The 12611-nt window shown below is 35.8% G+C and overlaps 1 protein-coding gene and 1 pseudogene across 3 annotated transcripts in view; one reads left to right on the plus strand and one right to left on the minus strand.

Annotated features, from left to right (window-relative positions):
* The window catches only part of Zranb3 (zinc finger RANBP2-type containing 3), a 303506-nt gene that overhangs the window by 95599 nt on the left and 195296 nt on the right, over positions 1 to 12611 (minus strand). The gene's annotated exons all lie outside the window — the stretch shown is intronic.
* LOC124981042 (reticulocalbin-2-like) lies at positions 6887 to 7877 on the plus strand (annotated as a pseudogene).

The following is a 12611-nucleotide window of genomic DNA, read 5'->3' on the forward strand; positions in this document are numbered from 1 at the left end:
TGATGAATGGATAACAGAAGATATCAGAAGGGAAATAAAAAAATTCTTAGAAGTAAACAAGAACAAAGACACATCATATCAAAATCTCTGGGACACTATGAAAGCAGTACTTAGAGGAAGATTTATTTCATGGAGTGCATTCAAAAAAAGAAGTAGAAATCAACAAATAAACGACTTAACACTACAGCTCAAAGCACTAGAAAAAGAAGAGCAGACCAATACCAAAAGTAGTAGAAGACAGGAAATAGTTAAAATCAGAGTCGAAATCAACGAAATCGAAACAAAAGAAACAATCGGAAAAATTAACAAAATAAATAGTTGGTTCTTTGAAAAAATAAATAAAATTGATAAACCCTTAGCCACACTAACAAAGAGAAAGAGGGAGAAAACTCAAATTACTAAAATTCGGAATGAACAAGGAAACATCACAACAGACACGAGTGAAATACAAAACATAATTAGAAGCTATTTCGAAAATCTATACTCCAACGAAACAGAAAACCTCGAAGACATCAACATATTTCTAGAGACATATGAACTACCTAAACTGAACGAGGAGGACATACACAACTTAAATAAACCAATTTCAAGCAATGAAATAGAAGAGGTCATCAAAAGCCTACCAACAAAGAAAAGTCCAGGACCAGATGGGTTCTCAGCCGAGTTCTACAAAACCTTTAAAGAAGAGCTCATTCCAATACTGCTCAAACTATTCCATGAAATAGAAGAGGAGGGAACCCTCCCAAACTCGTTCTATGAAGCCAATATCACTCTGATACCTAAACCAGACAGAGACACATCGAGGAAAGAAAATTTCAGACCAATATCCTTAATGAACATCGATGCAAAAATTCTCAACAAAATTTTAGCAAATCGCATACAAATATATATTATAAAGATAGTGCACCACGATCAAATGGGTTTTATCCCAGGGATGCAAGGTTGGTTCAACATTCGGAAATCAATAAATGTCATTCACCATATCAACAGACTTAAAGTTAAGAATCACATGATTATTTCAATAGATGCAGAAAAAGCATTCGATAAAATACAGCATCCCTTCATGCTCAAAACACTAGAAAAAATTGGGGTAGTGGGAACATTCCTAAACATTATAAAGGCAATCTACGCTAAGCCCATGGCTAATATCATTCTAAATGGTGAAAAACTGAAAGCATTCCCCCTAAAAACTAGAACAAGGCAGGGATGCCCTCTTTCACCGCTTCTATTCAACATCGTCCTTGAGACTCTAGCCAGAGCAATCAGACAAACCAAAGAAATTAAAGGGATACGAATAGGAAAAGAAGAACTCAAACTATCCCTGTTCGCTGATGACATGATTATATATTTAGAGGAACCTGGAAATTCCACCAGAAAACTTTTAGATCTCATAAGTGAATTCAGTAAAGTAGCAGGTTACAAGATCAATGCTCATAAATCCAATGCATTTTTATACATAAGTGATGAATCTTCAGAAAGAGAAGTTAGGAAAACTACCCCATTCACAATAGCATCGAAAAAAATAAAATACTTGGGAATCAATCTCACAAAAGAGGTGAAAGACCTCTACAATGAGAACTACAGAACACTAAAGAAAGAAATTAAAGAAAACCTTAGAAGATGGAAAGATCTCCCATGTTCCTGGATAGGCAGAATTAATATCGTCAAAATGGCTATACTACCTAAAGTGCTATACAGATTCAATGCAATTCCAATTAAAATCCCAATGATGTATCTTGCAGAAATAGAGCAAGCAATTATGAAATTCATCTGGAAGAATAAGAAACCCAGAATAGCTAAAGCAATCCTCAGTAGCAAGAGCGAAGCAGGGGGTATTGCAATACCAGATCTTCAACTCTACTACAAAGCAATAATAACAAAAACGGCATGGTATTGGTACCAAAATAGACAGGTAGATCAATGGTACAGAATAGAGGACATGGACACAAACCCAAATAAATACAATTTTCTCATACTAGACAAAGGTGCCAACAATATGCAATGGAGAAAAGATAGCCTCTTCAACAAATGGTGCTGGGAAAACTGGAAAACCATATGCAATAGAATGAAATTAAACCCCTATCTCTCACCCTACACAAAACTCAACTCAAAATGGATCAAGGACCTCGGAATCAGACCAGAGATTCTGCGTCTTATAGAAGAAAAAGTAGGTCCAAATCTTCAACTTGTTGGCTTAGGATCAGACTTCCTTAACAGGACTCCCATAGCACAAGAAATAAAAGCAAGAATCAACAACTGGGATAGATTCAAACTTAAAAGCTTTCTCTCAGCAAAGGAAACCATCAACAATGTGAAGAGAGAGCCTACAGAGTGGGAGAATATCTTTGCCAACCATACCTCAGATAGAGCGCTAATCTCCAGAATCTATAAAGAACTCAAAAAACTCTACACCAAGAATACAAATAATCCAATCAACAAATGGGCTAAGGAAATGAACAGACACTTCACAGAAGAAGATGTACAAGTAATCAACAGATATATGAAAAAATGTTCAACATCCCTAGTAATAAGGGAAATGCAAATCAAAACTATCCTAAGATTTCATCTCACCCCAATTAGAATGGCGATTATCAAGAATACAAGCAACAATAGGTGTTGGCGAGGATGTGGTGAAAAAGGAACACTCATACATTGCTGGTGGGGCTGCAAATTAGTGCAGCCACTCTGGAAAGCAGTGTGGAGATTCCTCAGAAAGCTTGGAATGGAAACACCATTTGACCCAGCTATCCCACTCCTTGGCCTATACCCAAAGGACTTACAATCAGCATACTACAGAGATCCAGCCACATCAATGTTCATTGCTGCTCAATTCACCATAGCCAGATTGTGGAACCAACCTAGATGCCCTTCAGTTGATGAATGGATAAAGAAACTGTGGCATATTTATACAATGGAATATTACTCTGCAATGAAGAATGATAAAATTATGGCATTTGTAGGCAAATGGTCGAAATTGGAGAATATCATGCTAAGTGAGATAAGCCAATCTCAAAAAACTAAAGGACGAATGATCTCGCTGATAAGCGGATGAGGACATATAATGGGGGGTGGGAGGGGCTAGCATTAGGTTTAGGGTTAGATTTAGAGTTAGGCTAAGGAGAGCGGTAAGAATGAAGTAAAGAAGGACTGTGTAGAGGGAAAAGAGGGGTGGGAGGGGTGGGGGGGAGAGGAAAAATAAAATAAACATCATTACCCTATGTAAAGGTAAAAAAAATAAAAAAAAATATGAAGTTGAAAAAAAAAATATCAAGCAATGAAATAGAAGAAGCCATTAAAAATCTACCATCCAAGAAAAGCCCAGGACCAGATAGATTCTCAGCCGAGTTCTACAAGACCTTCAAAAAAGAACTCATTCCAATCCTTCTCAAAGAATTCCAGGAAATAGAAAAGGAGGGTACCCTATCAAACTCATTCTATGAAGCTAATATCACCTTCATAACCAAACCAGGAAAAGACACATCAAGGAAAGAAAATTTTAGACCAATATCCTTGATGAATATAGATGCAAAGATCCTTAACAAAATAGTGGCAAACTGTATCCAAAAACATATCAAGAAAATTGTGCACCACAATCAAGTGGGGTTCATCCCTGGAATGCAAGGATGGTTCAACATTCATAAATCAATAAACGTAATCCATCATGTCAATAAACTTAAGGATAAGAATCATATGGTTATTTCAATTGACGCAGAAAAAGCGTTAGACAAAATACAACACCTCTTCATGCTCAAAACACTAGAAAAAATAGGGATAGTAGGAACATACCTGAACATTGTAAAGGCTATTTATGCTAAGCCCACGGCCAACATCATTCTTAATGGAGAAAAAATGAAACCATTCCCTTTAAAAAGGGAACAAGACAGGGATGTCCTCTTTCACCACTTCTATTCAACATTGTCCTCAAAACTCTAGCCAGAGCAATTAGGCAGACTAAAGAAATTAAAGGGATACGAATAGGAAAAGAGGAACTTAAGCTGTCACTATTTGTGGATGACATGATTCTATATTTAGAGGATCCAAAAAACTCCTCCAGAAAACTTCTAGACCTCATCAATGAATTCAGCAAAATAGCAGGCTATAAAATCAACACACATAAATCTAAAGCATTTTTATACACAAGCAACAAAACAGCTGAAAGGGAAATGAGGAAAACAACCCCATTTGCAATAGCCTCAAAAAAAATAAAATACTTGGGAATCAATCTAACCAAAGAGGTAAAAGATCTCTACAATGAAAACTACAAAACATTGAAGAAAGAAATTAAGGAAGACCTTAGAAGATGGAAAGATCTCCCATGTTCTTGGATAGGGAGAATTAATATTGTCAAAAGGGCTATACTACCAAAAGTGCTATACAGATTCAATGCAATTCCAATTAAAATTCCAATGATGTACCTTACAGAAAGAGAGCAAGCAATCATGAAATTCATCTGGAAGAATAAGATACCCAGAATAGCTAAAGCAATCCTTAGCAGGAAGAATGAAATAGCAGGTATCGCAATACCAGAACTTCAACTATACTACAAAGCAATAATAACAGAAACAGCATGGTATTGGCACCAAAATACACAGGTAGATCAATGGTACAGAATACAGGACATGGACATAAACCCAAATAAATACAATTTTCTCATACTAGACAAAGGTGCCAACAATATGCAATGGAGAAAAGATAGCCTCTTCAACAAGTGGTGCTGGGAAAACTGGAAATCCATATGCAACAGAATGAAACTAAACCCCTATCTCTCACCCTGCACAAAAATCAACTCACAATGGATCAAGGACCTCGGAATCAGACCAGAGATTCTGCGTCTTATAGAAGAAAAAGTAGGTCCAAATCTTCACCTTGTTGGCTTAGGACCAGACTTCCATAACAGGACTCCCATAGCACAAGAAATAAAAGCAAGAATCAATAACTGGGGTAGATTCAAACTAAATAGCTTTCTCTCAGCAAAGGAAACTATCAGCAATGTGAAGAGAGAGCCTACAGAGTGGGAGAATATCTTTGCCACTCATACTTCAGATAGAGCACTAATTTCTAGAATATATAAAGAACTCAAAAAACTCTACACAAAGAATACAAATAACCCAATCAACAAATGGTTTAAGGAAATGAATAGACACTTCACAGAAGAAGATCTACAAGCAATCAACAAACATATGATTCACCATCTTTAGTAAATAGAGAAATGCAAATCAAAACTACCCTAAGATTCCATCTCACCCCAATTAGAATGGTGATTATCAAGAATACACGCAATAATAGGTGTTGGAGAGGATGTGGGGAAAAAGGTACACTCATACATTGCTGGTGGGGCTGCAAATTAGTGCAGCCACTCTGGAAAGCAGTGTGGAGATTCCTCAGAAAGCTTGGAATGGAAACACCATTTGACCCAGCTATCCCACTCCTTGGCCTATACCCAAAGGACTTAAAATCAGCATACTACAGAGATACAGCCACATCAATGTTCATAGCTGCTCAATTCACCATAGCCAGACTGTGGAAGCAACCTAGATGCCCCTCAATTGATGAATGGATAAAGAAACACACACACACAATGGAATACTACTCAGCTATAAAGAATAATAAAATTATGGCATTTGCAGGCAAATGGATGAAACTGGAGAATATCATGTTAAGTGAGATAAGCCAATCTCAAAAATCCAAAAGGCAAATGATCTCACTGATATTGGATGATGACACATAATGGGGGGTGGGAGGGGGGCAAGAATGGAGGAAGGAGGGACTGTATAGAGGGAAAAGAGAGGTGGGAGAGGTGGGGGGGAAGGAAAAAAATAACGGAATGAATCAACCATCATTACTCTATGTAAATGTATGAATATGTAAAGGGTATGCTGTTACTCCGTGTACAAACAGAAACAACATGTATCCCATTTGTTTACAATAAAAATAAATTTAAAAAAAAGTTTAGAAAATACATAGTTAGATTGATGTTCAAAACAAAGGATGATACTGGAGAGAAAATACAGGAAGTGAAAGATCACTTCAATAATGAAGCAGAGATTATAAAAAGCAATCCTCAAAATGAAGGAAATAATAAACAAAATTAAAAATTCAATGGAAAGTATCACCAACAGACTAGACCACTTGGAAGACAGAACCTCAGACAATGAAGACAAAATATACATAAACTCTTGAAAATAATGTCGACTGCTCAGAGAAGAAGGTAAGAAACCATCAACAGAACTTTCAAGAAACACGGGATAACATGAAAAGACCAAATGTAAAATGTATTGGAATAGATGAAGGCATGGAGGTACAAACCAAAAGAATGCACAATCTTTTCAATGATGTAATATCAGAAAACTCCCCAAATATAAAGAATGAAATGGAAAATCAAGTATGAATGGCTTTCAGGATTCCAAATGTACAAAATTACAGTAGACCCACACCAAGGCACATTATAATGAGAATGACTAACATATAGAATAAGGATAGAATTATAAAGGCTGCAAGAGAAAAAAATCAAATTACATATGGGGGAAACCAATTGGGATCGCAGCTGATTTCTCAACCCACACCCTCAATGCCAGGAGATCTTGGAATAACATATAGCAAGTTCTGAAAGAAAATGGATGCCAACCGAGAATTTGATATCCAGAAAAATTAAGCTTCAGATATGAAGATGAAATAAAAACCTTCCATGATAAACAAAAGTTAAAAAAATTTACAATTAGAAAGCCAGCACTACAGAACATTCTTTGCAAAATATTCCATGAGGAAGAAATGGGAAAAAAAAAAAAAAAAAAAAAAACAGCAAAGAGAGGAACAACATTAAAAGAAGTCAATCAAGCCTGCCTGCCTTCCTCCTCCGGTCTCTTGGTGTCCTCGGCAGGCTGGAGTGATGCGGCTGTGCCCAAGGCCCGTGGCGCTGGTACTACTGATGCTGTGTGCCTTGGTGGCCGCTGCCGGCAAGGCAGAGGAGCTGCGCTACCTACAGGGAGAGCACTGCAACTACTAGGACCGCAAGGCACTGCTGGGTGTCCAGTAAATCTTGGTCCTCCTGTGTATCGCTTCCCCTCAAAGGAAGACGTCGATGAGTATGTTAAACTTGGCCACGAAGAGCAGCAGAAAAGACTGCAGTCGATCATAGAGAAAATTGACTCTGACTCAGAAATTGACTCTCACCGAAAGTGAACTCACTCAGTGGATTCAGATGTCTTTTAAGCATTATGCTATGTAAGAAGCAAAACAACAGTTTGTTGAATATGATAAAAACAATGATGGTACTGTGACATGGGATGAATATAACATTCAGATATATAACCATGTGATTGACTTTGATGAGATCACTGGTCTGGATGATGCAGAAGAGGAGTCATTTAGGCAGCTTCATTTAAAGGACAAGAAGCGATTTGAAACAGCTAACCAGGATTCAGGTCCTGGTTTGAGTCCTGAAGAATTTATTGCTTTTGAACATCCTGAGGAAGTTGATTATATGACATAATTCGTCACTGAAGAAGCTTTAGAAGAACACGACAAAAAGTGATGGATATGTTAGTTTAGAAGAATTTCTTGGTGATTACAGGCGGGATCCAACTGCAAATGAAGATCCAGAATGGATACTTGTTGAGACAGACAGATTCGTGAATGATTATGACAAAGATAATGATGGCAGGCTTGATCCCCAAGAGCTGTTATCTTGGGTAGTACCCAATAATCAGGGCATTGCACAAGAGGAGGCTCTTCATCTAATTGATGAAATGGATTTGAATGGTGATAACAAGCTCTCTAAAGTAGATATTCTGGAAAACCAGGACTTGTTTCCTACCAGTGAAGCGACAGATGATGGCAGACAGCTCCATGATGACTATTTCTATCATGACGAGCTTTAATCTTGAGTGTGTCTGAGTAGACTATTGGGTCCTTTTATAATTTCTTACCAGCTTTACTTTTGTGATAAAACACTAATGTTGTATTTTACACTTCTAAGTCTTACCACATTCAAAATTATCTAATGTAGTTTATAATTTTGGTCTTTTAGAAGAAAAACAAAACAAAAACTTGAAATTTATTTCAAAACATATTGAAATTAAACATTTACCATGCCATGTGACCACAAAATCTTTTTCTAAATACTCCATCTGTTTAGTACTGTACTGTGGATATGTAAGTTCTGTTTCCATACAATGGAGGATTTTAGACATGCCTGAACAATGTTAATATTTAAGTAATATGTGACTAAGGTATCAATTTTTGTTTTGTTCTATTTAGATTTAATTTGGGAACTAAGAGAAGGACAGTGCTTTTTAGGTTTAGTGTTTTGTTTTAAAACCTTTAAAGGAAGCTTTAGAAGGATTTAAACCTCACATGTTAATGTTGAGAAGTTCTACTGAATTTTAAAATGGTTTCTGTAAAGGGTTTTGTTGTATGAAATAGAACTTTATATTTTTGCATACGTATGGATAATAATTATATTTAATGTAAAACTACAGCATTATGGTGAGTGGAATTTAACATTGTCCAGAAACCTTTTCATTTTTGATTAAAAATGAATTGTCCTTGAAAAAAAAAAAGTCAATCAAAGGAGAAATTAAGTCAAATTAAAAACCAAAAATAAGCCAAAATTACCAGGAATACAAATCATATTTCAATAATAACTGTGAATGTTAATGGCCTAAACTCATCAATTAAAGACATAGAATGGCAGATTGGATTAAAACTCAGACCCAACAATGTGCTGTCTTCAAGAGACTCAGCTCCTAAGAAAAGACATCTATAGACTAAAGGTGAAAGGTTGGGAGAAAACATATACTCACATGGACTGTGTAAACAAGCAGGGGTTTCCATCCTCATATCAGACAAAGTGGCCTCAAACCAAATTTTATCAGAAGGGATAAAGAAGGACATTTCATGTTAATTAAGGGAATCATACACCAGCAAGACAGAACAATGATAAATATGTATGTCCCCCAAAATGGAGCATCTACAAACATTGAACAAACCTTTCTCCATTTCAAGAATAAAATAGACTACAACACAATAATACTGGGTGACTTTAGCACATCTATCTTGGTTGGTTCTTTGAAAATAGAAATAAAATTGATAAACCCTTAGCCACACTAACAAAGAGAAAAAGAGAAAACTCAAATTACTAAAAGTCATGATGAAAAGAAAATATGAAGATGGATACTACTGAAATACAGAAGATAATTAGACTATTTTAAAAATTTGCATTCAAATAAAATAGAAAAACTTGAAGACATGGACAAATATCTAGACAAATGATCTACCCAAACTGAATCAGGAGGACTTACACAATTTAAACAGACCAATTTCAAGCAATGAAATAGAAGACATCATCAAAAGCCTACCAAACAAGAAAAGCCCAGGACAAGATGGATTCTCAGCCAAGTTCTACAAGACCTTCAAAGAAGAATTAACACCAATATTCCTCAAATTATTGCATGAAAGAGAAAAGGAGGGAACCCTTCCAAAGTTATTCTATAAGGCTAGTATCACCCGGATATCAAAATCAGACAAAGACACATCAAGGAAAGGAAACTTCAGGCCAATATCCCTGATGAACATACACACAAAAATTATCAATAAAATTCTGGCAAATCACATACAAAAACATATTTAAAAGATAGTGCAGCACAATCAAGTGGGGTTCATACCTGGAATGCATGGTTGGTTCAACATATGGAAATCAATAAATGTAATACATCACATCAATAGACTTAAAGACAAGAATCATTTGATTATCTTAATAGATGCAAAAAAAAAGCATTTGAAAAAATACAGCATCTCCTCAAGTTCAAAACATTAGAAAAAACCAGGGGTGGTAAGAACATACCTCAACAATGTAAAAACTATCTATACTAAGCCCATGACCAACATCATTCTAAATGGAGAAAAACTGAAAGCATTCCCTCTAAAAACTGGAACAAGACAAGGATACCCTCTTTCACCACTATTACTCAACATAGTACTTGAAACTCTAGCCAGAGCAATTAGATGAAAGAAATTAAAGGGATATGAATAGGAAAAGAAGAACTCAAACTATTACTATTTGCTGACAACATGATTCTATATTTAGAAGATTCAAAAAATTCTGCTAGAAAACTTCTGGAACTCAAATTCAGCAAAGTAGCAGGTTATAAAAGCAACACTCATAAATCTAATGCATTTTTAGTCACAAGTGATGAATCCACTGAAAGAGAAATTAGGGAGGCTACCCCATTCACAACACCCTCAAGAATAAAGAATACTTGGGACTCAATTTAACAAAAGAGGTGAAAGACATCTACAATGAAAATTACAGAATACTAAAGAAAAAAACTGAAGAAGACCTTAGAAGATGGAAAGATCTCCCATGCTCTTGGATAGGCAGGATTAATATAGTCAAAATGGCCATACTACCAAAAGTGTTATACGGATTCAATCCTATTAAAATCCCAATGACATTCTTCATAGAAATAGAAAACACAATCACGAAATTCATTTGGAAAAATAAGAGACCCAGAATAATCAAAGCAATCCTTAATAAAAAAATTGAAGCAGGAGGCATCACAATTCCAGACCTTAAACTATACTACAGAACCACAGTAACAAAAATGGCATGGTATTGGCACCAAAATAGGTAGACAGACCAATGGTACAAAATAGAAGACACAGAGACAAATCCACGTAAGGACAGTAGAAAGAGACAGAAATTATTATCCCTCATACAGTATGAAAAAAATTTAAAAAAAAGTCATCCAATGTGTGTTTTTGTGTGACTGGCTTTATGTTTTCAATCCATGTTGTAGCATGCATTTTCCTTTCTCCCTCCCTCCCTTTCTTTCCTTCCTTCCTTCCTTCCCTCCCTCCCTCCCTCCCTCCCTCCCTCCTTCCTCCCTCCCTTCCTTTCCTTTCCTTTCCTTCCTTTCCTTCCTTCCTTTTTGTGGTGCTGGGGATTGAACCCAGGATCCCGTACACATAAGGCAAGCACTCTATCAACTGAGCTATATCTTCACCCCCTTAATTAATTATTTAAAAATATTTTTTTTGGTTGTTAATGGACTTTTATTTTTTATTCATTTCGTTATATGTGGTGCTGAGAATTGAACCCAGGGCCTCACACATGCAAGGCAAGCGCTCTACCACTGAGTCAGAAGCCCAGTCCTTCAATTTCTTTTTTAATGCCAAATAATACTGCATGCACAAATATGTACATTTTGTTAATTCTTTCAGTGGATATCCTGTCATCTCTTGTTTTTACTCATTTATCCAGCACCTTATACTGCTTCATATTAAATTTATGTATTGATAGCGATTTGCCTTTTATCCTTTAAAATATTTCAAATATCAAAGGAAATGCCATAGTAAAGAAGAATAGGTACTACTTATACATAACCCTCCCCATGCTTGACCTCTGCAGCCCACCACAAAAGGGAAGCTAGAAATTTATCTTCCACATGTCCTCCCCTTTGCTCATGGTTCCCAAATTAGAACTATTTTGGCAACTTGAAAACAACGTTTTCAAATCTGATAGAACACTGCCTTCGGGGAAGAACAATGTTTCCATGCAATAATAAAAGAACTTTGGACATTTTCAAAGAGCCCATGTAAAATTTTTCTCACAGAAAACAAGTTTTAGATCAAAAGATGGTTCAGGTAAACTACCACATTTATTATTTTCTTATCCCAGAGCACATTTTAGTTCCTTATGAATATATCTGTAAATAGTAAACTAACATCCCTAATACATTTAATCTTTTGACACTAAGTTCTACAATCAGCCCACTGACAAGCAGATGGGACACATATCCTGAGAAGCAAATAACTCCAATATAACATCTTAACCAACACAATTTTATAAAAGAACCTGGAATACCAAATTTTTTAATAAAACTTTTTGGAACAGGTTATAATAAAGTAATCATTCCACTGAATTGGATTGATCTTATCTATGTAGCAAGGATAGAGCACAGAGAACATGAATGACATAACTCCATTGAAATTACTCAAAAATTTTTTTAAAATTTATTTTTATTGTAAACAAATGGGAGCAAAGCCAACATAGTCCATGTACTTAATTCAGTTAAAATTTTGATTTCTTTATAAGCTTCATCAATTAGTCATATTAGTAAGGTAATCAACTGTTACTACTAAACCATAAGCATGAATAAAACTTATTTGGCTGTCAAAATTATAATACATAGGGGCTGGGGAGATAGTTCAGTCGGTAAGAGTGCTTGCCTTGCAAGTACAAGGCCCTGGGTTCAATCCCCAGCACCCAAAAAAAAAAAAAAAAAAAAATCTAATACATAGAATGTTTAGACTTTTTTTAAAGGACGTATATACTTTTTAAAAAATATTTTTAGTTGTAGATGGACACAATACCTTTATTTTATTTATTTATTTTTATGTGATGCTGAGGATTAAACCCAGTGCCTCACATGTGGTAGGCCAACACTCTACCACTGAGCTACAACCCCAGCCCCAGCCTTTTAATTTTGTATCTTTTCACGCTGAAAAGTCATTAATAAGAAAATAGGTGGGGCTGGGGATATAGCTCAGATGGTAGAGTGCCAGCCTTGCATGCACAAGGCCCTGGATTCAATTCCCAGTACTACTACAAC

The sequence above is a fragment of the Sciurus carolinensis genome, chromosome 3 (assembly GCF_902686445.1).
Source record: "Sciurus carolinensis chromosome 3, mSciCar1.2, whole genome shotgun sequence".
In the NCBI taxonomy this organism is placed as follows: Eukaryota; Metazoa; Chordata; class Mammalia; order Rodentia; family Sciuridae; genus Sciurus; species Sciurus carolinensis.